We start from the raw sequence: 24,286 nt of genomic DNA on the forward strand, positions 1-24,286 counted from the left end.
AACTAGGAAGACAATCTATGCATAAGCAAGATAATTGTATAAATATTTTTACATACATTGGATTAAGCATATATTTTCATATATTTAACATGTGAATCCCCTGTCATCTTCCCTGTCATCTAGGGGAAGAGGTGGAAGGAAGGAGGGGAAAAGTTGGAAGAGAAGGTTTTGCAAGGGTCAGTGTTAAAAACTTACCCCTTCATATGTTTGTAAATAAAAAGCTTTCCTCAAACAATTTTTAAAAAGAAAAAAAACCCACATACCAGGTGAGCACTACCCTCATCTGATGAGCATTTGCTTTGCTTACCTTCTCCATGGAGACCTCATTGTGTCATGCCCATTGTGACACGCCTGAGAACACCCAAGGTTTTCTGACTTAAAGGGGATGTTCTCTCCCCAACAACCCAGTTGGATCCTGACAGCCAAGGGAGTAGTATGTGAATAGAAGAATAGATGAGTGGACAAATAGACTAATAGACTAGATACATAGATAAGTGCTGATAGATAGATGGGATAGATAGGGTAAACAAATAGATTCAATAGATACACTTGATGCATAGTTAAATAGATAATGATCGGTAGATAAGTGAAAAGATAGATTTATAGTAGAAAAGTTTATAGGTAGAAAAGATATTTATAGGAAAAAAAAGTGATTTATAGTTAGAAAAGAGATTTATATGAAAAAAGTGATACATAGGTAGAAAAGAGATGTATATAGTTAAAAAAGTGATTTAGGAGAAGAAACGAGATTTATAGGTAGAAAAGAGATTTATAGGCAGAAGAGAATGAATAGCTGCCTTAAATTATACATAGATAATGAAGGAGTCAATGGAGGGTTAGGTAAATCAGTAAATAAATTACTGGAGAGAGAGATCCATTTGGGCCCTCATCAGCATGATACCAAGGGCTGCTGTCATAGATTGAGACTGCCTTCACGTCAGTATTAAACTATTATATTTTATTCTTCAATATTATAGAAGCTAAAATGGTTGCTTTCTATCTGGCTTGGGAAATTGTTGACTTCTCTTTCTTCCCCTCTTCCTCCACGCCCCCCCAAAATTGCATTTTGTGGATGGTTATTCTAGTAGATCAATTGGACACATATCTTTCACTTATGCTGTAACATTTTACCTTTTCAGGCATCCTATAAGCCACTGCTGAAGCAGAGGAGATACTGAACCAGTTGTGACCAGATGCTGGCGATATTGAACGCATCTTAAGCCTCGGGATCGACTTAAAACGGGATTTAACCTGTTCATGAAGGTAAAGCATCTACATAGAGATAATGTACCTGCAGCTTCCCTCCTGCAGTCAGTGTTAATAGGAGATCAAGGTAGGGCCTGGTTGCTGACTAGCCCTATATATAAACTAGAAGTACAAATAATCTGGGAAATAGAGAGCCTACACTTAAAAGCAAACAAACAAACAAAAGCAAATTCTTTTAGTTCGGAAACTATTTTCTTTTTCCTCATCCTATGGCTGGTTCCCAGAAAAAAGATGACTTGCTCATATTAGAGGTTTCATAAATGCTTGTTAAATTCAATTACATATAGATGAAGACTTTTTCTAAAATTATAGGCAGCTGGCTGGTTCAGTGGATAACACTGTTGGACCTCCCTTGAATCAGCAAGTGATTTCAAACACCAGCTGTAGGACTCTGGGCAAGTCACTTAATCTGTGTTTGCCTCAATTTCCTCCTCTGTAAATTGGGAATGATACAATCATGTTTGCTCCACAGAGGATAAGGCTCTGAGAACTATTTGTTTTCAAGTAGAGTCACAGCATCGTGGATTTTGAGCTGGCAGCAATATTTCAGGGTTTCTACTTCCATATTTTACAAAGAAAGTCACTGAGACACAAGGAGGTTTAGTATAGTTAATATATTGTTCAAGCGCATACAAGTTGTAAGTGGCAGAGACAAGATTCAAACAGATCCTGTTAATACTATCGTGTTACCTCTAAGTGTTCATTATATATGGGTGTATGGGTGTCCATATATGTGTGTGTATATTTCCATACTCCAATCTTCTAACCTATAACTAAACATATTTACTCTTAAAAAAAAAAAAGTGGTGGGATGGGGTAGGGGAAAGACACTGTAATAAAGTAACATTAAACAAGTGGTATTTTGCTCTGCTGTTTATTTCTTACTTTCATGACTTTATATTATCACTTTAAACTCCCTGAGCCTCAGTTTCCTCACATGTTAAATGAGATAGTTGAGCTCCATGACCACTAGGAAACTACATTTCCAGTTCTAAAATTGTGATTCCACAGTGAAAATCTAGCAACATTGTGTCCTAATGTAAGATCTGTATTTGATCATTAATGAGTCATATATTTTCTCTTGGATTTTATATAGTTCATTTGTAGCAACATTAACCTGGCATTCCCTTCTGAGGGCTGACCCCATCCTTGTTGTGGTGACTGTTAGAGGTGGGCCGCCCTCATCCCGGTGACCATCCACTCCAGATCCTCTTTGTGGTTGGTGGGGTGACAATATCAGAAGCCAAAATGTTGAAAGATCTCGTTTCTTCCCTGAAGCCTGGAACACAGGTACCGAACCCGAAATAACAGGACATGCATCTCCCTGGCCCAAGGATGGGAGAGTCTGGCTGTTCCCACAAGACTTGGTCTGAGCCTTAGGGGTAGCATTTGAGGAGATGATCTATAGAATTCGGGAGATGGTGAAGCACTGTGTAAAGGTCAGATAATTCTCTTACTACTACTATTATTACTTGTACTCTTACCCCTATTATTATTACTACTATTTCTACTATTACTCCTCTTCCTACTCCTATTAGTATTACTCCTACGATTACTACTATTACTCTTCCACCAACTACTACAATTACTGCCACTCTTATTATTGTTATTATTCCTTCTAGATCTCTTCCTCCTGCTACTAGTACTATCATTGCTCCTATTCCTATTAATACTCCTTTTACTACCACTACTACTATTATTTCTACTACCACTTTTACTATTACTATTACTCCTACTGCTACTGCTACTCCTACTCCTACTAGTGTCACTCCTATTCCTATCATTATTACTGTTGCTATTACTACTTCTTCTACTACTATTATTCCTACTCCTATTATTAGTAGTACTACTACCATTACTATTACTTTTATCATTACTACTCTTTTTACTACTTCTATCACTACTTTTATTCCTCTTCCTATTACTGTTACTACTCATACTACTCCTACTTCTTCTACGCCTCCACCTCCTACTACTGCCACTACTCCTTTGTCCGGAAGTCCATATGTTTTCTAAATAAAGAGGTTTCCTAAAAAATATTGTTAAAAGAAGACTTGCGCATAAAGCCTGAGCACAATCCTCATCAGATGAGCAGTTGACTTGCTTACCTTGGCCATGGAGACCTCATTGTGTGATGCTCATTGTGACATGCCGGAGAACACCCAAAGTTTTCTGACTTAAAGGTGATGTTCTCTTCCCAACAACCCAGTTGGATCCTGACAGGAAAAGGGAGTAGTATGTGAATAGAAGAATGCATGAGTGGACTAATAGACTGATAGACTAGATACATAGATTCCTGGTGATGGATGAATGGGATAGAGAAGATAAACAAATAGATTGAATAGATACACTTAATGCATAGTTAAAAAGATAATGATGGATAGATAAGTGAAAAGATAGATTTATAGTAGAAAAGATATTTATAGGAAAAAAAAGTGATTTATAGGAAGAAAAGTGATTTATAGGTAGCAAACAGCTCTATAGGAAGAAAAGCCATTTATAGGTAGAAAAGAGATTTTTAGATTTAAAAAAGGGATTTAGAAGTAGAAAAGAGATTTATAGGCAGAAGAGAATGAATAGCTGGATTAAAATATACATACAACCCCCCCAAAATATTGCAGTTTGTGGATGGTTTTTTCAGTATATCAAATGGACACATATCTTTCACTTATGCTTTAACATTTTATCTTTTCAGGCAACCTATAAGCCAGTACTGAAGCAAAGGAGATACTGAAGCCAGAGTGACCAGATTCTGGCGATATTGAAAACATGTCTTTGGAAATCTACTTGAAACGGGATTTAGATTGTTGTTGGGGAGTTTTGATCTATACTTTGGAGTTTATTGCACTGGTGGGGGGAAGGGGAGAGAGGATGTTTCTGAGTTTGATTGTTGGGGAGTTTTGATATCTATACTTTGGAGTTTATTGTCCTGGTGGGGGGAAGGGGAGAGATGATGTTTCTGAGTTTGATGTGTTTTTAAAAATAAAAAAAATGTTTTTTTTCTGTTTCCAAAAGTTTCAAGTTGTCATTCTTTCAGCTCCCACATGATTAGTGATATTTCCCAGTTTCTTCTTTACTATCTGATGATTATATTTGCCAGCTGGTTAATCCTAAAGAAATACTTGTTGGCAAACTTATTGGGTAAACAACATTTTTCCCTTATTTGCAGCTAGCCCATACTGCTGATGGGTAAAGCTGGCTATCCTATCTGGGTTTGGGAATAAGAGAGGGAGGCAGATTTGTTCTTCTTTGAGATTGTGAAAAAACTGTAAGCAGGCCCTTTGCCATCAGAGGCTGGGGACCGTCTGAAAATCTGGGAGCAAAGAGGTAGTGGGGGTTAACAAGCAGCAGGGCTGTTGTGTTCTAGCCAGAGAAGTTCCAGAGAAGCTCGGAACTGGCCCTGCTGAAGTCTTTTGGATCTTCCTGGAGGAGCAGAGCAGCCATTCTACACCAGGAGGGCAATTCAGAATGACAAGGGACTGGCTTAGAGATTTGCATCCAGGTGCTTCCCCTCAGCTCTAGGGGAAGGCTGAGCCAGAAAATAATTGGTGTCCCCACAGGCTTGTGCTAGAGCCCCCCATTCCCCCTTTGAAGTTTCTTCTGCCTGACTTGTGCTCATTATAATCTATATGACTGAAATGTCAAACTTCTGTTTCTGAAAATCTAACCTTTCTTCAGAAGCTGGGAACCTAAATCCCCTGGATGAAGAAGGGGGATAGTAAGAGTGCTAGAAAAGCAAATGGGTGCTCTGGAGACGGCAAGATTGGAGATGGGAAAACCCCGTCTGATTTGATTCCATAGATAGTGGCAAACGTCAGGTTAGCCACAAAAGATGTTTGCACTGATTGATAAAGCTGGAACAATACCTCTTGGGAATTGATGTACAGGCTCTGGCAAGAAAATGAAACCAAACTAACTCCCAAGCAGGATGCAGCCTTAATTGGCTGAAGGGCCCCAGAAGACCCTGGACAAGCCAGTCAAGCCGGCTTCCAGAGCTAGTCCTTAGCTTGGCCTTGGGAATCCTCCCAGGGGGTGGAAGAGGAGGAGGTCTGGATTGCTCTCTGACAGCACCTTCTCATCCTCCATCTTGGGCTTTCCACTTCTGGGCTTGGGCTTGGAGGGTCTCATCTACAGAAAACCACCTTCTTGAGGGCAAGAACTGTTGGAGTTTTTCCTTGGTAGCTCTGCCATTTTTCCACTTCAAATCACTTCCGATTTACCAATATTTATTAAGGAAACAAGCATTTATTAAACTCCTATGTACCAAGCACTGTGCTAAGCACTTTACACATATTCTCTCCTGAACATCACTGGGAGGTAGGTGCTAATATCCACTCTCTCAGTTAAAGAAACTGAGGCAACAGGTCAGCAAAATAGAGGCGAGATTGAAACAGATCTTGTCTTGTACAGACAACCCTGGCCTAATTAACAAGGGGATTCTAGATCTGCAGCGTTCAATGGGGTGTTTTCCAAATTCTACATGATGAAAGGTACCGGATGAAGCGGTCTGGGGTCTTAACCGTGGCCCTAGCTCCTTCTGCTTTGCAGCCAAACCCTAGGCTCCATCCCAAGAGCAATATGTGGGCTTGGCTCCCTTTCCCGCTGGTGCTTCTACTCATGTCCCCAGTTTCTGGTCCCTGTGTCCTTTGTGACCATATCATTCATCTGGTAGCCCACCTCATCCATCTTCCTTAGACTACTCAATCAGCAAAGCTCAATTAAACAAGGAGCAAACATATATTACATACTTACTAGAGGTCGTATATTTCACTAGACCCTGGAGACATAAAGGTAAAAACAAAATGGTCTTGCCCGCAAAGTTTATATTCTATTGGGGAAAATGATGTCAACAAAAAGAACTAGGAAGACAATCTATGCATAAGCAAGATAATTGTATAAATATTTTTACATACATTGGATTATGCATATATTTTCATATATTTGACATGTGAATCCCCTGTCATCTTCCCTGTCATCTAGGGGAAGAGGTGGAAGGAAGGAGGGGAAAAGTTGGAAGAGAAGGTTTTGCAAGGGTCAGTGTTAAAAACTTACCCCTTCATATGTTTTGTAAATAAAAAGCTTTCCTCAAACAATTTTTAAAAAGAAAAAAAACCCACATACCAGGTGAGCACTACCCTCATCTGATGAGCATTTGCTTTGCTTACCTTCTCCATGGAGACCTCATTGTGTCATGCCCATTGTGACACGCCTGAGAACACCCAAGGTTTTCTGACTTAAAGGGGATGTTCTCTCCCCAACAACCCAGTTGGATCCTGACAGCCAAGGGAGTAGTATGTGAATAGAAGAATAGATGAGTGGACAAATAGACTAATAGACTAGATACATAGATAAGTGCTGATAGATAGATGGGATAGATAGGGTAAACAAATAGATTCAATAGATACACTTGATGCATAGTTAAATAGATAATGATGGGTAGATAAGTGAAAAGATAGATTTATAGTAGAAAAGTTTATAGGTAGAAAAGATATTTATAGGAAAAAAAAGTGATTTATAGTTAGAAAAGAGATTTATATGAAAAAAGCGATACATAGGTAGAAAAGAGATATATATAGTTAAAAAAGTGATTTAGGAGAAGAAACGAGATTTATAGGTAGAAAAGAGATTTATAGACAGAAGAGAATGAATAGCTGCCTTAAATTATACATAGATAATGAAGGAGTCAATGGAGGGTTAGGTAAATCAGTAAATAAATTACTGGAGAGAGAGATCCATTTGGGCCCTCATCAGCATGATACCAAGGGCTGCTGTCATAGATTGAGACTGCCTTCACGTCAGTATTAAATTATTATATTTTATTCTTCAATATTATAGAAGCTAAAATGGTTGCTTTCTATCTGGCTTGGGAAATTGTTGACTTCTCTTTCTTCCCCTCTTCCCCCACGCCCCCCCCAAAATTGCATTTTGTGGATGGTTATTCTAGTAGATCAATTGGACACATATCTTTCACTTATGCTGTAACATTTTACCTTTTCAGGCATCCTATAAGCCACTGCTGAAGCAGAGGAGATACTGAACCAGTTGTGACCAGATGCTGGCGATATTGAACGCATCTTAAGCCTCGGGATCGACTTAAAACGGGATTTAACCTGTTCATGAAGGTAAAGCATCTACATAGAGATAATGTACCTGCAGCTTCCCTCCTGCAGTCAGTGTTAATAGGAGATCAAGGTAGGGCCTGGTTGCTGATTAGCCCTATATATAAACTAGAAGTACAAATAATCTGGGAAATAGAGAGCCAACACTTAAAAGCAAACAAACAAACAAAAGCAAATTCTTTTAGTTCGGAAACTATTTTCTTTTTCCTCATCCTATGGCTGGTTCCCAGAAAAAAGATGACTTGCTCATATTAGAGGTTTCATAAATGCTTGTTAAATTCAATTACATATAGATGAAGACTTTTTCTAAAATTATAGGCAGCTGGCTGGTTCAGTGGATAACACTGTTGGACCTCCCTTGAATCAGCAACTGATTTCAAACACCAGCTGTAGGACTCTGGGCAAGTCACTTAATCTGTGTTTGCCTCAATTTCCTCCTCTGTAAATTGGGAATGATACAATCATGTTTGCTCCACAGAGGATAAGCCTCTGAGAACTATTTGTTTTCAAGTAGAGTCACAGCATCGTGGATTTTGAGCTGGCAGCAATATTTCAGGGTTTCTACTTCCATATTTTACAAAGAAAGTCACTGAGACACAAGGAGGTTTAGTATAGTTAATATATTGTTCAAGCGCATACAAGTTGTAAGTGGCAGAGACAAGATTCAAACAGATCCTGTTAATACTATCGTGTTACCTCTAAGTGTTCATTATATATGGGTGTATGGGTGTCCATATATGTGTGTGTATATTTCCATACTCCAATCTTCTAACCTATAACTAAACATATTTACTCTTAAAAAAAAAAGTGGTGGGATGGGGTAGGGGAAAGACACTGTAATAAAGTAACATTAAACAAGTGGTATTTTGCTCTGCTGTTTATTTCTTACTTTCATGACTTTATATTATCACTTTAAACTCCCTGAGCCTCAGTTTCCTCACATGTTAAATGAGATAGTTGAGCTCCATGACCACTAGGAAACTACATTTCCAGTTCTAAAATTGTGATTCCACAGTGAAAATCTAGCAACATTGTGTCCTAATGTAAGATCTGTATTTGATCATTAATGAGTCATATATTTTCTCTTGGATTTTATATAGTTCATTTGTAGCAACATTAACCTGGCATTCCCTTCTGAGGGCTGACCCCATCCTTGTTGTGGTGACTGTTAGAGGTGGGCCGCCCTCATCCCGGTGACCATCCACTCCAGATCCTCTTTGTGGTTGGTGGGGTGACAATATCAGAAGCCAAAATGTTGAAAGATCTCGTTTCTTCCCTGAAGCCTGGAACACAGGTACCGAACCCGAAATAACAGGACATGCATCTCCCTGGCCCAAGGATGGGAGAGTCTGGCTGTTCCCACAAGACTTGGTCTGAGCCTTAGGGGTAGCATTTGAGGAGATGATCTATAGAATTCGGGAGATGGTGAAGCACTGTGTAAAGGTCAGATAATTCTCTTACTACTACTATTATTACTTGTACTCTTACCCCTATTATTATTACTACTATTTCTACTATTACTCCTCTTCCTACTCCTATTAGTATTACTCCTACGATTACTACTATTACTCTTCCACCAACTACTACAATTACTGCCACTCTTATTATTGTTATTATTCCTTCTAGATCTCTTCCTCCTGCTACTAGTACTATCATTGCTCCTATTCCTATTAATACTCCTTTTACTACCACTACTACTATTATTTCTACTACCACTTTTACTATTACTATTACTCCTACTGCTACTGCTACTCCTACTCCTACTAGTGTCACTCCTATTCCTATCATTATTACTGTTGCTATTACTACTTCTTCTACTACTATTATTCCTACTCCTATTATTATTAGTACTACTACCATTACTATTACTTTTATCATTACTACTCTTTTTACTACTTCTATCACTACTTTTATTCCTCTTCCTATTACTGTTACTACTCATACTACTCCTACTTCTTCTACGCCTCCACCTCCTACTACTGCCACTACTCCTTTGTCCGGAAGTCCATATGTTTTCTAAATAAAGAGGTTTCCTAAAAAATATTGTTAAAAGAAGACTTGCGCATAAAGCCTGAGCACAATCCTCATCAGATGAGCAGTTGACTTGCTTACCTTGGCCATGGAGACCTCATTGTGTGATGCTCATTGTGACATGCCGGAGAACACCCAAAGTTTTCTGATTTAAAGGTGATGTTCTCTTCCCAACAACCCAGTTGGATCCTGACAGCAAAGGGAGTAGTATGTGAATAGAAGAATGCATGAGTGGACTAATAGACTGATAGACTAGATACATAGATTCCTGGTGATGGATGAATGGGATAGAGAAGATAAACAAATAGATTGAATAGATACACTTAATGCATAGTTAAAAAGATAATGATGGATAGATAAGTGAAAAGATAGATTTATAGTAGAAAAGATATTTATAGGAAAAAAAAGTGATTTATAGGAAGAAAAGTGATTTATAGGTAGCAAACAGCTCTATAGGAAGAAAAGCCATTTATAGGTAGAAAAGAGATTTTTAGATTAAAAAAAGGGATTTAGAAGTAGAAAAGAGATTTATAGGCAGAAGAGAATGAATAGCTGGATTAAAATATACATACAACCCCCCCCAAAATATTGTAGTTCGTGGATGGTTTTTCCAGTATATCAAATGGACACATATCTTTCACTTATGCTTTCACATTTTATCTTTTCAGGCAACCTATAAGCCAATACTGAAGCAAAGGAGATACTGAAGCCAGAGTGACCAGATTCTGGCGATATTGAAAACATGTCTTTGGAAATCTACTTGAAACGGGATTTAGATTGTTGTTGGGGAGTTTTGATCTATACTTTGGAGTTTATTGCACTGGTGGGGGGAAGGGGAGAGAGGATGCTTCTGAGTTTGATTGTTGGGGAGTTTTGATATCTATACTTTGGAGTTTATTGTCCTGGTGGGGGGAAGGGGAGAGATGATGTTTCTGAGTTTGATGTGTTTTTAAAAATAAAAAATGTTTTTATTTCTGTTTCCAAAAGTTTCAAGTTGTCATTCTTTCAGCTCCCACATGATTAGTGATATTTCCCAGTTTCTTCTTTACTATCTGATGATTATATTTGCCAGCTGGTTAATCCTAAAGAAATACTTGTTGGCAAACTTATTGGGTAAACAACATTTTTCCCTTATTTGCAGCTAGCCCATACTGCTGATGGGTAAAGCTGGCTATCCTATCTGGGTTTGGGAATAAGAGAGGGAGGCAGATTTGTTCTTCTTTGAGATTGTGAAAAAACTGTAAGCAGGCCCTTTGCCATCAGAGGCTGGGGACTGTCTGAAAATCTGGGAGCAAAGAGGTAGTGGGGGTTAACAAGCAGCAGGGCTGTTGTGTTCTAGCCAGAGAAGTTCCAGAGAAGCTCGGAACTGGCCCTGCTGAAGTCTTCTGGATCTTCCTGGAGGAGCAGAGCAGCCATTCTACACCAGAAGGGCAATTCAGAATGACAAGGGACTGGCTTAGAGATTTGCATCCAGGTGCTTCCCCTCAGCTCTAGGGGAAGGCTGAGCCAGAAAATAATTGGTGTCCCCACAGGCTTGTGCTAGAGCCCCCCATTCCCCCTTTGAAGTTTCTTCTGCCTGACTTGTGCTCATTATAATCTATATGACTGAAATGCCAAACTTCTGTTTCTGAAAATCTAACCTTTCTTCAGAAGCTGGGAACCTAAATCCCCTGGATGAAGAAGGGGGATAGTAAGAGTGCTAGAAAAGCAAATGGGTGCTCTGGAGACGGCAAGATTAGAGATGGGAAAACCCCGTCTGATTTGATTCCATAGATAGTGGCAAACGTCAGGTTAGCCACAAAAGATGTTTGCACTGATTGATAAAGCTGGAACAATACCTCTTGGGAATTGATGTACAGGCTCTGGCAAGAAAATGAAACCAAACTAACTCCCAAGCAGGATGCAGCCTTAATTGGCTGAAGGGCCCCAGAAGACCCTGGACAAGCCAGTCAAGCCGGCTTCCAGAGCTAGTCCTTAGCTTGGCCTTGGGAATCCTCCCAGGGGGTGGAAGAGGAGGAGGTCTGGATTGCTCTCTGACAGCACCTTCTCATCCTCCATCTTGGGCTTTCCACTTCTGGGCTTGGGCTTGGAGGGTCTCATCTACAGAAAACCACCTTCTTGAGGGCAAGAACTGTTGGAGTTTTTCCTTGGTAGCTCTGCCATTTTTCCACTTCGAATCACTTCCGATTTACCAATATTTATTAAGGAAACAAGCATTTATTAAACTCCTATGTACCAAGCACTGTGCTAAGCACTTTACACATATTCTCTCCTGAACATCACTGGGAGGTAGGTGCTAATATCCACTCTCTCAGTTAAAGAAACTGAGGCAACAGGTCAGCAAAATAGAGGCGAGATTGAAACAGATCTTGTCTTGTACAGACAACCCTGGCCTAATTAACAAGGGGATTCTAGATCTGCAGCGTTCAATGGGGTGTTTTCCAAATTCTACATGATGAAAGGTACCGGATGAAGCCGTCTGGGGTCTTAACCGTGGCCCTAGCTCCTTCTGCTTTGCAGCCAAACCCTAGGCTCCATCCCAAGAGCAATATGTGGGCTTGGCTCCCTTTCCCGCTGGTGCTTCTACTCATGTCCCCAGTTTCTGGTCCCTGTGTCCTTTGTGACCATATCATTCATCTGGTAGCCCACCTCATCCATCTTCCTTAGACTACTCAATCAGCAAAGCTCAATTAAACAAGGAGCAAACATATATTACATACTTACTAGGGGTCGTATATTTCACTAGACCCTGGAGACATAAAGGTAAAAACAAAATGGTCTTGCCCGCAAAGTTTATATTCTATTGGGGAAAATGATGTCAACAAAAAGAACTAGGAAGACAATCTATGCATAAGCAAGATAATTGTATAAATATTTTTACATACATTGGATTAAGCATATATTTTCATATATTTAACATGTGAATCCCCTGTCATCTTCCCTGTCATCTAGGGGAAGAGGTGGAAGGAAGGAGGGGAAAAGTTGGAAGAGAAGGTTTTGCAAGGGTCAGTGTTAAAAACTTACCCCTTCATATGTTTTGTAAATAAAAAGCTTTCCTCAAACAATTTTTAAAAAGAAAAAAAACCCACATACCAGGTGAGCACTACCCTCATCTGATGAGCATTTGCTTTGCTTACCTTCTCCATGGAGACCTCATTGTGTCATGCCCATTGTGACACGCCTGAGAACACCCAAGGTTTTCTGACTTAAAGGGGATGTTCTCTCCCCAACAACCCAGTTGGATCCTGACAGCCAAGGGAGTAGTATGTGAATAGAAGAATAGATGAGTGGACAAATAGACTAATAGACTAGATACATAGATAAGTGCTGATAGATAGATGGGATAGATAGGGTAAACAAATAGATTCAATAGATACACTTGATGCATAGTTAAATAGATAATGATCGGTAGATAAGTGAAAAGATAGATTTATAGTAGAAAAGTTTATAGGTAGAAAAGATATTTATAGAAAAAAAAGTGATTTATAGTTAGAAAAGAGATTTATATGAAAAAAGCGATACATAGGTAGAAAAGAGATATATATAGTTAAAAAAGTGATTTAGGAGAAGAAACGAGATTTATAGGTAGAAAAGAGATTTATAGGCAGAAGAGAATGAATAGCTGCCTTAAATTATACACAGATAATGAAGGAGTCAATGGAGGGTTAGGTAAATCAGTAAATAAATTACTGGAGAGAGAGATCCATTTGGGCCCTCATCAGCATGATACCAAGGGCTGCTGTCATAGATTGAGACTGCCTTCACGTCAGTATTAAACTATTATATTTTATTCTTCAATATTATAGAAGCTAAAATGGTTGCTTTCTATCTGGCTTGGGAAATTGTTGACTTCTCTTTCTTCCCCTCTTCCCCCACGCCCCCCCAAAATTGCATTTTGTGGATGGTTATTCTAGTAGATCAATTGGACACATATCTTTCACTTATGCTGTAACATTTTACCTTTTCAGGCATCCTATAAGCCACTGCTGAAGCAGAGGAGATACTGAACCAGTTGTGACCAGATGCTGGCGATATTGAACGCATCTTAAGCCTCGGGATCGACTTAAAACGGGATTTAACCTGTTCATGAAGGTAAAGCATCTACATAGAGATAATGTACCTGCAGCTTCCCTCCTGCAGTCAGTGTTAATAGGAGATCAAGGTAGGGCCTGGTTGCTGACTAGCCCTATATGTAAACTAGAAGTACAAATAATCTGGGAAATAGAGAGCCTACACTTAAAAGCAAACAAACAAACAAAAGCAAATTCTTTTAGTTCGGAAACTATTTTCTTTTTCCTCATCCTATGGCTGGTTCCCAGAAAAAAGATGACTTGCTCATATTAGAGGTTTCATAAATGCTTGTTAAATTCAATTACATATAGATGAAGACTTTTTCTAAAATTATAGGCAGCTGGCTGGTTCAGTGGATAACACTGTTGGACCTCCCTTGAATCAGCAAGTGATTTCAAACACCAGCTGTAGGACTCTGGGCAAGTCACTTAATCTGTGTTTGCCTCAATTTCCTCCTCTGTAAATTGGGAATGATACAATCATGTTTGCTCCACAGAGGATAAGGCTCTGAGAACTATTTGTTTTCAAGTAGAGTCACAGCATCGTGGATTTTGAGCTGGCAGCAATATTTCAGGGTTTCTACTTCCATATTTTACAAAGAAAGTCACTGAGACACAAGGAGGTTTAGTATAGTTAATATATTGTTCAAGCGCATACAAGTTGTAAGTGGCAGAGACAAGATTCAAACAGATCCTGTTAATACTATCGTGTTACCTCTAAGTGTTCATTATATATGGGTGTATGGGTGTCCATATATGTGTGTGTATATTTCCATACTCCAATCTTCTAACCTATAACTAAACATATTTACTCTTAAAAAAAAAAAAGTGGTGGGATGGGGTAGGGGAAAGACACTGTAATAAAGTAACATTAAACAAGTGGTATTTTGCTCTGCTGTTTATTTCTTACTTTCATGACTTTATATTATCACTTTAAACTCCCTGAGCCTCAGTTTCCTCACATGTTAAATGAGATAGTTGAGCTCCATGACCACTAGGAAACTACATTTCCAGTTCTAAAATTGTGATTCCACAGTGAAAATCTAGCAACATTGTGTCCTAATGTAAGATCTGTATTTGATCATTAATGAGTCATATATTTTCTCTTGGATTTTATATAGTTCATTTGTAGCAACATTAACCTGGCATTCCCTTCTGAGGGCTGACCCCATCCTTGTTGTGGTGACTGTTAGAGGTGGGCCGCCCTCATCCCGGTGACCATCCACTCCAGATCCTCTTTGTGGTTGGTGGGGTGACAATATCAGAAGCCAAAATGTTGAAAGATCTCGTTTCTTCCCTGAAGCCTGGAACACAGGTACCGAACCCGAAATAACAGGACATGCATCTCCCTGGCCCAAGGATGGGAGAGTCTGGCTGTTCCCACAAGACTTGGTCTGAGCCTTAGGGGTAGCATTTGAGGAGATGATCTATAGAATTCGGGAGATGGTGAAGCACTGTGTAAAGGTCAGATAATTCTCTTACTACTACTATTATTACTTGTACTCTTACCCCTATTATTATTACTACTATTTCTACTATTACTCCTCTTCCTACTCCTATTAGTATTACTCCTACGATTACTACTATTACTCTTCCACCAACTACTACAATTACTGCCACTCTTATTATTGTTATTATTCCTTCTAGATCTCTTCCTCCTGCTACTAGTACTATCATTGCTCCTATTCCTATTAATACTCCTTTTACTACCACTACTACTATTATTTCTACTACCACTTTTACTATTACTATTACTCCTACTGCTACTGCTACTCCTACTCCTACTAGTGTCACTCCTATTCCTATCATTATTACTGTTGCTATTACTACTTCTTCTACTACTATTATTCCTACTCCTATTATTATTAGTACTACTACCATTACTATTACTTTTATCATTACTACTCTTTTTACTACTTCTATCACTACTTTTATTCCTCTTCCTATTACTGTTACTACTCATACTACTCCTACTTCTTCTACGCCTCCACCTCCTACTACTGCCACTACTCCTTTGTCCGGAAGTCCATATGTTTTCTAAATAAAGAGGTTTCCTAAAAAATATTGTTAAAAGAAGACTTGCGCATAAAGCCTGAGCACAATCCTCATCAGATGAGCAGTTGACTTGCTTACCTTGGCCATGGAGACCTCATTGTGTGATGCTCATTGTGACATGCCGGAGAACACCCAAAGTTTTCTGATTTAAAGGTGATGTTCTCTTCCCAACAACCCAGTTGGATCCTGACAGCAAAGGGAGTAGTATGTGAATAGAAGAATGCATGAGTGGACTAATAGACTGATAGACTAGATACATAGATTCCTGGTGATGGATGAATGGGATAGAGAAGATAAACAAATAGATTGAATAGATACACTTAATGCATAGTTAAAAAGATAATGATGGATAGATAAGTGAAAAGATAGATTTATAGTAGAAAAGATATTTATAGGAAAAAAAAGTGATTTATAGGAAGAAAAGTGATTTATAGGTAGCAAACAGCTCTATAGGAAGAAAAGCCATTTATAGGTAGAAAAGAGATATTTAGATTAAAAAAAGGGATTTAGAAGTAGAAAAGAGATTTATAGGCAGAAGAGAATGAATAGCTGGATTAAAATATACATACAACCCTCCCCCAAATATTGCAGTTCGTGGATGGTTTTTCCAGTATATCAAATGGACACATATCTTTCACTTATGCTTTAACTTTTTATCTTTTCAGGCAACCTATAAGCCAATACTGAAGCAAAGGAGATACTGAAGCCAGAGTGACCAGATTCTGGCGATATTGAAAACATGTCTTTGGAAATCTACTTGAAACGGGATTTAGATTGTTGTTGGGGAGTTTTGATCTATACTTTGGAGTTTATTGCACTGGTGGGGGGAAGGGGAGAGAGGATGTTTCTGAGTTTGATTGTTGGGGAGTTTTGATATCTATACTTTGGAGTTTATTGTACTGGTGGGGGGAAGGGGAGAGATGATGTTTCTGAGTTTGATGTGTTTTTAAAAATAAAAAATGTTTTTTTTTCTGTTTCCAAAAGTTTCAAGTTGTCATTCTTTCAGTTCCCACATGATTAGTGATATTTCCCAGTTTCTTCTTTACTATCTGATGATTATATTTGCCAGCTGGTTAATCCTACAGAAATACTTGTTGGCAAACTTATTGGGTAAACAACATTTTTCCCTTATTTGCAGCTAGCCCATACTGCTGATGGGTAAAGCTGGCTATCCTATCTGGGTTTGGGAATAAGAGAGGGAGGCAGATTTGTTCTTCTTTGAGATTGTGAAAAAACTGTAAGCAGGCCCTTTGCCATCAGAGGCTGGGGACCGTCTGAAAATCTGGGAGCAAAGAGGTAGTGGGGGTTAACAAGCAGCAGGGCTGTTGTGTTCTAGCCAGAGAAGTTCCAGAGAAGCTCGGAACTGGCCCTGCTGAAGTCTTTTGGATCTTCCTGGAGGAGCAGAGCAGCCATTCTACACCAGAAGGGCAATTCAGAATGACAAGGGACTGGCTTAGAGATTTGCATCCAGGTGCTTCCCCTCAGCTCTAGGGGAAGGCTGAGCTAGAAAATAATTGGTGTCCCCACAGGCTTGTGCTAGAGCCCCCCATTCCCCCTTTGAAGTTTCTTCTGCCTGACTTGTGCTCATTATAATCTATATGACTGAAATGTCAAACTTCTGTTTCTGAAAATCTAACCTTTCTTCAGAAGCTGGGAACCTAAATCCCCTGGATGAAGAAGGGGGATAGTAAGAGTGCTAGAAAAGCAAATGGGTGCTCTGGAGACGGCAAGATTGGAGATGGGAAAACCCCGTCTGATTTGATTCCATAGATAGTGGCAAACGTCAGGTTAGCCACAAAAGATGTTTGCACTGATTGATAAAGCTGGAACAATACCTCTTGGGAATTGATGTACAGGCTCTGGCAAGAAAATGAAACCAAACTAACTCCCAAGCAGGATGCAGCCTTAATTGGCTGAAGGGCCCCAGAAGACCCTGGACAAGCCAGTCAAGCCGGCTTCCAGAGCTAGTCCTTAGCTTGGCCTTGGGAATCCTCCCAGGGGGTGGAAGAGGAGGAGGTCTGGATTGCTCTCTGACAGCACCTTCTCATCCTCCATCTTGGGCTTTCCACTTCTGGGCTTGGGCTTGGAGGGTCTCATCTACAGAAAACCACCTTCTTGAGGGCAAGAACTGTTGGAGTTTTTCCTTGGTAGCTCTGCCATTTTTCCACTTCGAATCACTTCCGATTTACCAATATTTATTAAGGAAACAAGCATTTATTAAACTCCTATGTACCAAGCACTGTGCTAAGCACTTTACACATATTCTCTCCTGAACATCACTGGGAGGTAGGTGCTAATATCCACTCTCTCAGTTAAAGAAACTGAGGCAACAGGTCAGCAAAATAGAGGCGAGATTGAAACAGATCTTGTCTTGTACAGACAACCCTGGCCTAATTAACAAGGGGATTCTAGATCTGCAGCGTTCAATGGGGTGTTTTCCAAATTCTACATGATGAAAGGTACCGGATGAAGCGGTCTGGGGTCTTAACCGTGGCCCTAGCTCCTTCTGCTTTGCAGCCAAACCCTAAGCTCCATCCCAAGAGCAATATGTGGGCTTGGCTCCCTTTCCCGCTGGTGCTTCTACTCATGTCCCCAGTTTCTGGTCCCTGTGTCCTTTGTGACCATATCATTCATCTGGTAGCCCACCTCATCCATCTTCCTTAGACTACTCAATCAGCAAAGCTCAATTAAACAAGGAGCAAACATATATTACATACTTACTAGGGGTCGTATATTTCACTAGACCCTGGAGACATAAAGGTAAAAACAAAATGGTCTTGCCCGCAAAGTTTATATTCTATTGGGGAAAATGATGTCAACAAAAAGAACTAGGAAGACAATCTATGCATAAGCAAGATAATTGTATAAATATTTTTACATACATTGGATTAAGCACATATTTTCATATATTTAACATGTGAATCCCCTGTCATCTTCCCTGTCATCTAGGGGAAGAGGTGGAAGGAAGGAGGGGAAAAGTTGGAAGAGAAGGTTTTGCAAGGGTCAGTGTTAAAAACTTACCCCTTCATATGTTTTGTAAATAAAAAGCTTTCCTCAAACAATTTTTAAAAAGAAAAAAACCCCACATACCAGGTGAGCACTACCCTCATCTGATGAGCATTTGCTTTGCTTACCTTCTCCATGGAGACCTCATTATGTCATGCCCATTGTGACACGCCTGAGAACACCCAAGGTTTTCTGACTTAAAGGGGATATTCTCTCCCCAACAACCCAGTTGGATCCTGACAGCCAAGGGAGTAGTATGTGAATAGAAGAATAGATGAGTGGACAAATAGACTAATAGACTAGATACATAGATAAGTGCTGATAGATAGATGGGATAGATAGGGTAAACAAATAGATTCAATAGATACACTTGATGCATAGTTAAATAGATAATGATCGGTAGATAAGTGAAAAGATAGATTTATAGTAGAAAAGTTTATAGGTAGAAAAGATATTTATAGGAAAAAAAAGTGATTTATAGTTAGAAAAGAGATTTATATGAAAAAAGCGATACATAGGTAGAAAAGAGATATATATAGTTAAAAAAGTGATTTAGGAGAAGAAACGAGATTTATAGGTAGAAAAGAGATTTATAGGCAGAAGAGAATGAATAGCTGCCTTAAATTATACATAGATAATGAAGGAATCAATGGAGGGTTAGGTAAATCAGTAAATAAATTACTGGAGAGAGAGATCCATTTGGGCCCTCATCAGCATGATACCAAGGGCTGCTGTCATAGATTGAGACTGCCTTCACGTCAGTATTAAACTATTATATTTTATTCTTCAATATTATAGAAGCTAAAATGGTTGCTTTCTATCTGGCTTGGGAAATTGTTGACTTCTCTTTCTTCCCCTCTTCCCCCACGCCCCCCCAAAATTGCATTTTGTGGATGGTTATTCTAGTAGATCAATTGGACACATATCTTTCACTTATGCTGTAACATTTTACCTTTTCAGGCATCCTATAAGCCACTGCTGAAGCAGAGGAGATACTGAACCAGTTGTGACCAGATGCTGGCGATATTGAACGCATCTTAAGCCTCGGGATCGACTTAAAACGGGATTTAACCTGTTCTTGAAGGTAAAGCATCTACATAGAGATAATGTACCTGCAGCTTCCCTCCTGCAGTCAGTGTTAATAGGAGATCAAGGTAGGGCCTGGTTGCTGACTAGCCCTATATATAAACTAGAAGTACAAATAATCTGGGAAATAGAGAGCCTACACTTAAAAGCAAACAAACAAAAAAAAGCAAATTCTTTTAGTTCGGAAACTATTTTCTTTTTCCTCATCCTATGGCTGGTTCCCAGAAAAAAGATGACTTGCTCATATTAGAGGTTTCATAAATGCTTGTTAAATTCAATTACATATAGATGAAGACTTTTTCTAAAATTATAGGCAGCTGGCTGGTTCAGTGGATAACACGGTTGGACCTCCCTTGAATCAGCAACTGATTTCAAACACCAGCTGTAGGACTCTGGGCAAGTCAATTAATCTGTGTTTGCCTCAATTTCCTCCTCTGTAAATTGGGAATGATACAATCATGTTTGCTCCACAGAGGATAAGCCTCTGAGAACTATTTGTTTTCAAGTAGAGTCACAGCATCGTGGATTTTTAGCTGGCAGCAATATTTCAGGGTTTCTACTTCCATATTTTACAAAGAAATTCACTGAGACACAAGGAGGTTTAGTATAGTTAATATATTGTTCAAGCGCATACAAGTTGTAAGTGGCAGAGACAAGATTCAAACAGATCCTGTTAATACTATCGTGTTACCTCTAAGTGTTCATTATATATGGGTGTATGGGTGTCCATATATGTGTGTGTATATTTCCATACTCCAATCTTCTAACCTATAACTAAACATATTTACTCTTAAAAAAAAAAAAAAAAAAGGTGGTGGGATGGGGTAGGGGAAAGACACTGTAATAAAGTAACATTAAACAAGTGGTATTTTGCTCTGCTGTTTATTTCTTACTTTCATGACTTTATATTATCACTTTAAACTCCCTGAGCCTCAGTTTCCTCACATGTTAAATGAGATAGTTGAGCTCCATGACCACTAGGAAACTCCATTTCCAGTTGTAAAATTGTGATTCCACAGTGAAAATCTAGCAACATTGTGTCCTAATGTAAGATCTGTATTTGATCATTAATGAGTCATATATTTTCTCTTGGATTTTATATAGTTCATTTGTAGCAACATTAACCTGGCATTCCCTTCTGAGGGCTGACCCCATCCTTGTTGTGGTGACTGTTAGAGGTGGGCCGCCCTCATTCCGGTGACCATCCACTCCAGATCCTCTTTGTGGTTGGTGGGGTGACGATATCAGAAGCCAAAATGTTGAAAGATCTCATTTCTTCCCTGAAGCCTGGAACACAGGTACCGAACCCGAAATAACAGGACATGCATCTCCCTGGCCCAAGGATGGGAGAGTCTGGCTGTTCCCACAAGACTTGGTCTGAGCCTTAGGGGTAGCATTTGAGGAGATGATCTATAGAATTCGGGAGATGGTGAAGCACTGTGTAAAGGTCAGATAATTCTCTTACTACTACTATTATTACTTGTACTCTTACCCCTATTATTATTACTACTATTTCTACTATTACTCCTCTTCCTACTCCTATTAGTATTACTCCTATGATTACTACTATTACTCTTCCACCAACTACTACAATTACTGCCACTCTTATTACTGTTATTATTCCTTGTAGATCTCTTCCTCCTGCTACTAGTACTATCATTGCTCCTATTCCTATTAATACTCCTTTTACTACCACTACTACTATTATTTCTACTACCACTTTTATTATTACTATTACTACTACTACTACTCCTCCTACTCCTACTCCTACTCCTACTATAGTGTAACTCCTATTCCTATCATCATTACTGTTGCTATTACTACTACTTCTACTACTATTATTCCTACTCCTATTCCTGTTACTACTCATACTACTCCTACTTCTTCTACTCCTCCACCTCCTACTACTAAAACTACTCCTTGGTCCCTACTATTACTATAATTACTACTAGCACTACCACTAGTACTACTACTACCACTACTACTACTACTACTACTACTACTACTACTACTACTACTACTACTACTACTACTATTGCTACTCTTACTTCTATTACTATTATTACTCCTACTGTGAGTACTGTTAAATTTTTCTAGTGCCATGACCAATTTCTTCTCCTAGAAGGGAGCCGACAACTTAACTATTACAACACCAGAAAGGGTGAAAGTGAGATTGTACAGCTGATAGAGGGCAGGGGCTTCAAGGCAGGAAGACTTAGAGTTCCAATTTTTCTTCCAAAACTTACTATATATTTTGACCTTAAACAAGCCATTTTACATCTGCTCTCAGTTTGCTCAATAGTGAAACGTTGTTTACAATAATCTCTATTGCCTAAGTTGTTGTGAGAGTCAAATGAGATTATAATTATAAAATAGTACAAATGCCAGCAAGTTATCATTATTTTTTATTGATTTTTGATTATAGCACATTTTTTTTGACAGTACACTGGCATATTTTTCTTTACAACATTATCCCTTGTACTCCTTTCTGTTCTGAATTATTCCCGTACTTCCCCACTAGGCCCTCCCATAGACGGCAGGCATTGCCATACATATTTAAATATCTTATAGTATATTCTTGGTACAATATATATGTGCAGAACCAAATTTTATTGTTGTTGTTATTGCAAAGGAAGAATTGTATTCGGAAGGTAAAAATAATCTGTGAAGAAAAATAAAAAGCAAACAAACAAAATGCTCTCACTTTACATATCCCAGTGTTCAGGTTCTGGGTGTAGCTGATTCTCTCCATCATTGATCAAGTGGACTTGTATTAGCTATTGTCTATGTTGAAGATATCCACTTCCATTCGAACACAACCTCATACAGTATCATTGTTGAAGTGTATAATGATCTCCTAGTTCTGCTCGTTTGACTCAGCATCAGTTGATGTAAGTCTCTCCAAGCCTCTCTGTTTTCCTCCTGTTGGTCATTTCTTACAGAACAAGAATATTGCATAACATTCTTATACCATAATTTACCCAACCATTCTCCAATTGATGGACATCCGTTCATTGTCCAGTTTCTAGCCACTACAAAAAGTGCTGCCACAAACATTTTGGCACATACAAGTCATTTTCCCTTCTTTAGGATTTCTTTGGGATATAAGCCCCGTAGTAGCACTGCTAGGTCAAAGGATTGGCAGATTTTGATAACTTTTGGGGCATAATTCCAGATTGCTCTGCAGAATGGTTGGATTCTTTCACAACTCCCCCAGCAAGGCATCATTTTCCCAATTTTCTCACAGCCCCTCCAACATTCATCATTGTTTTTTCCTGTCATCTTAACGAATGTGACAGGTGTGTAGTGGTATCTCACACTTGTGATTTGGAACTTGTGAGTGGAAATAGTTTTAATTTCATCATCTGAAAATTGTCCATATCCTTTCACCCTTTTTCAATTTGTGAATGGCTTGTTTTCTTATAAATTAGCATCAATTCTCTCTATATCTTGGAAGTGAGGCCTTTCTCAGAACCTTTAACTGTAAAAATGTTTTCCCAATTGGTTACTTCCCTTCTAATCTTCCTGGCATTAGTTTCCCCCCCCCTGTGATAACTTTTTAATTTGATGTAACCTAAATTTTCTATTTTGTGATCAATAATGATCTCTAGGTCTCCTTTGGTCACATAATCCTTCCTCCTCCACAAGTCTGAGATGTAAACTATCCTATGTTCCTCTAATTTATTTATGACCTCGTTCTTTATGCCTAAATCATGGACCCATTTTGATCTTAAGTGTGGGTCCATGCCTAGTTTCTCCCATACTAATTTCCAGTTTTTCCAGCAGTTTTTGTCAAATAATGAATTCTTATGCCAAAAGTTGGGATCTCTGGGTTTGTCAAACACTAGATTGCTATTTTTATTCACTATCTTGCCCTGTGAACCTATGCTACTCCACTGAACAACTAGTCTATTTCTTAAGCAATACCAAATGGTTTTGGTGACTGTTGCTTTATAATATAGTTCTATATCAGGTACAGCTAGACAGCTAGACCACCTTCCTTTTTTTTTTCATTACTTACCTTGAAATTCTTGAACTTCTGTTGTTCCATATGAATTCTGTTGTTATTTTTTCTAGGTCTTTAAAAAAGTTCCTTGGGAGTCAGATTGGTATAGCACTGAATAAATAGATTAGTTTAGGGAGTATTGTCATCTTCATTATATTCTCTCGGCCTATCCAAAAGCATTGAACGTCTTTCTAATTATTTAAATCTGACTTCATTTTTCTGGCAAGTGTTTCGTAATTTTGCTCCTGACTTTCCTTTGTTAGATATATTCCCAAATATTTTGTACTATCGACAGTTATTTTGAATGGAATTTCTCTTTGTGTCTCTTGCTGTTGGATTGTGTTGCTAATGTATAAAAATGCTGAGGATTTCTGTGGATTTATTTTGTATCCTGCAATTTTGCTAAAGTTCTGAATTGTTTATAATAGCTTTTTTAGCAGAGTCTTTGGGGTTCTCTAAGTATACCATAATGTCATCTGCAAAGATTGATAGTTTTATTTCCTCATTTCCTACTCTTAATTTTTGAATCTCTTTCTCGGCTCTTTTTGCCGAGGCTAGCGTTTGTAGTACTATATTGAATAGTAATGGTGATAGTGGGAAACCTTGTTTCACTCCTTATCTTACAGGGAAAAGTTCCTAAGATATTT

General features: G+C 38.8%; 2 long non-coding RNA genes across 3 annotated transcripts; one reads left to right on the forward strand and one right to left on the reverse strand.

The window, feature by feature from the left end:
- Window positions 1-2,126: 2,126 nt before the first annotated feature.
- Window positions 2,127-6,457, reverse strand: LOC141546657 (uncharacterized). 2 transcript variants are annotated; one of them, XR_012483360.1, is made up of 3 exons: window positions 6,432-6,457; window positions 3,375-3,482; window positions 2,127-2,668 (listed from the first exon to the last, which is right to left on the reverse strand). It is a non-coding gene; the product is annotated as an uncharacterized LOC141546657 (long non-coding RNA). The 2 variants fall into 2 exon arrangements; XR_012483359.1 differs by lacking the exon at window positions 6,432-6,457 and adding an exon at window positions 6,388-6,429.
- A 6,195-nt stretch (window positions 6,458-12,652) lies between these two features.
- LOC141546654 (uncharacterized) lies at window positions 12,653-16,524 on the forward strand. The gene is made up of 4 exons (XR_012483356.1): window positions 12,653-13,181; window positions 13,385-13,508; window positions 14,790-14,950; window positions 16,207-16,524. It is a non-coding gene; the product is annotated as an uncharacterized LOC141546654 (long non-coding RNA).
- Window positions 16,525-24,286: the final 7,762 nt, after the last annotated feature.

Source organism: Sminthopsis crassicaudata, chromosome 6 (genome assembly GCF_048593235.1).
Source record: "Sminthopsis crassicaudata isolate SCR6 chromosome 6, ASM4859323v1, whole genome shotgun sequence".
Taxonomy (NCBI): domain Eukaryota; kingdom Metazoa; phylum Chordata; class Mammalia; order Dasyuromorphia; family Dasyuridae; genus Sminthopsis; species Sminthopsis crassicaudata.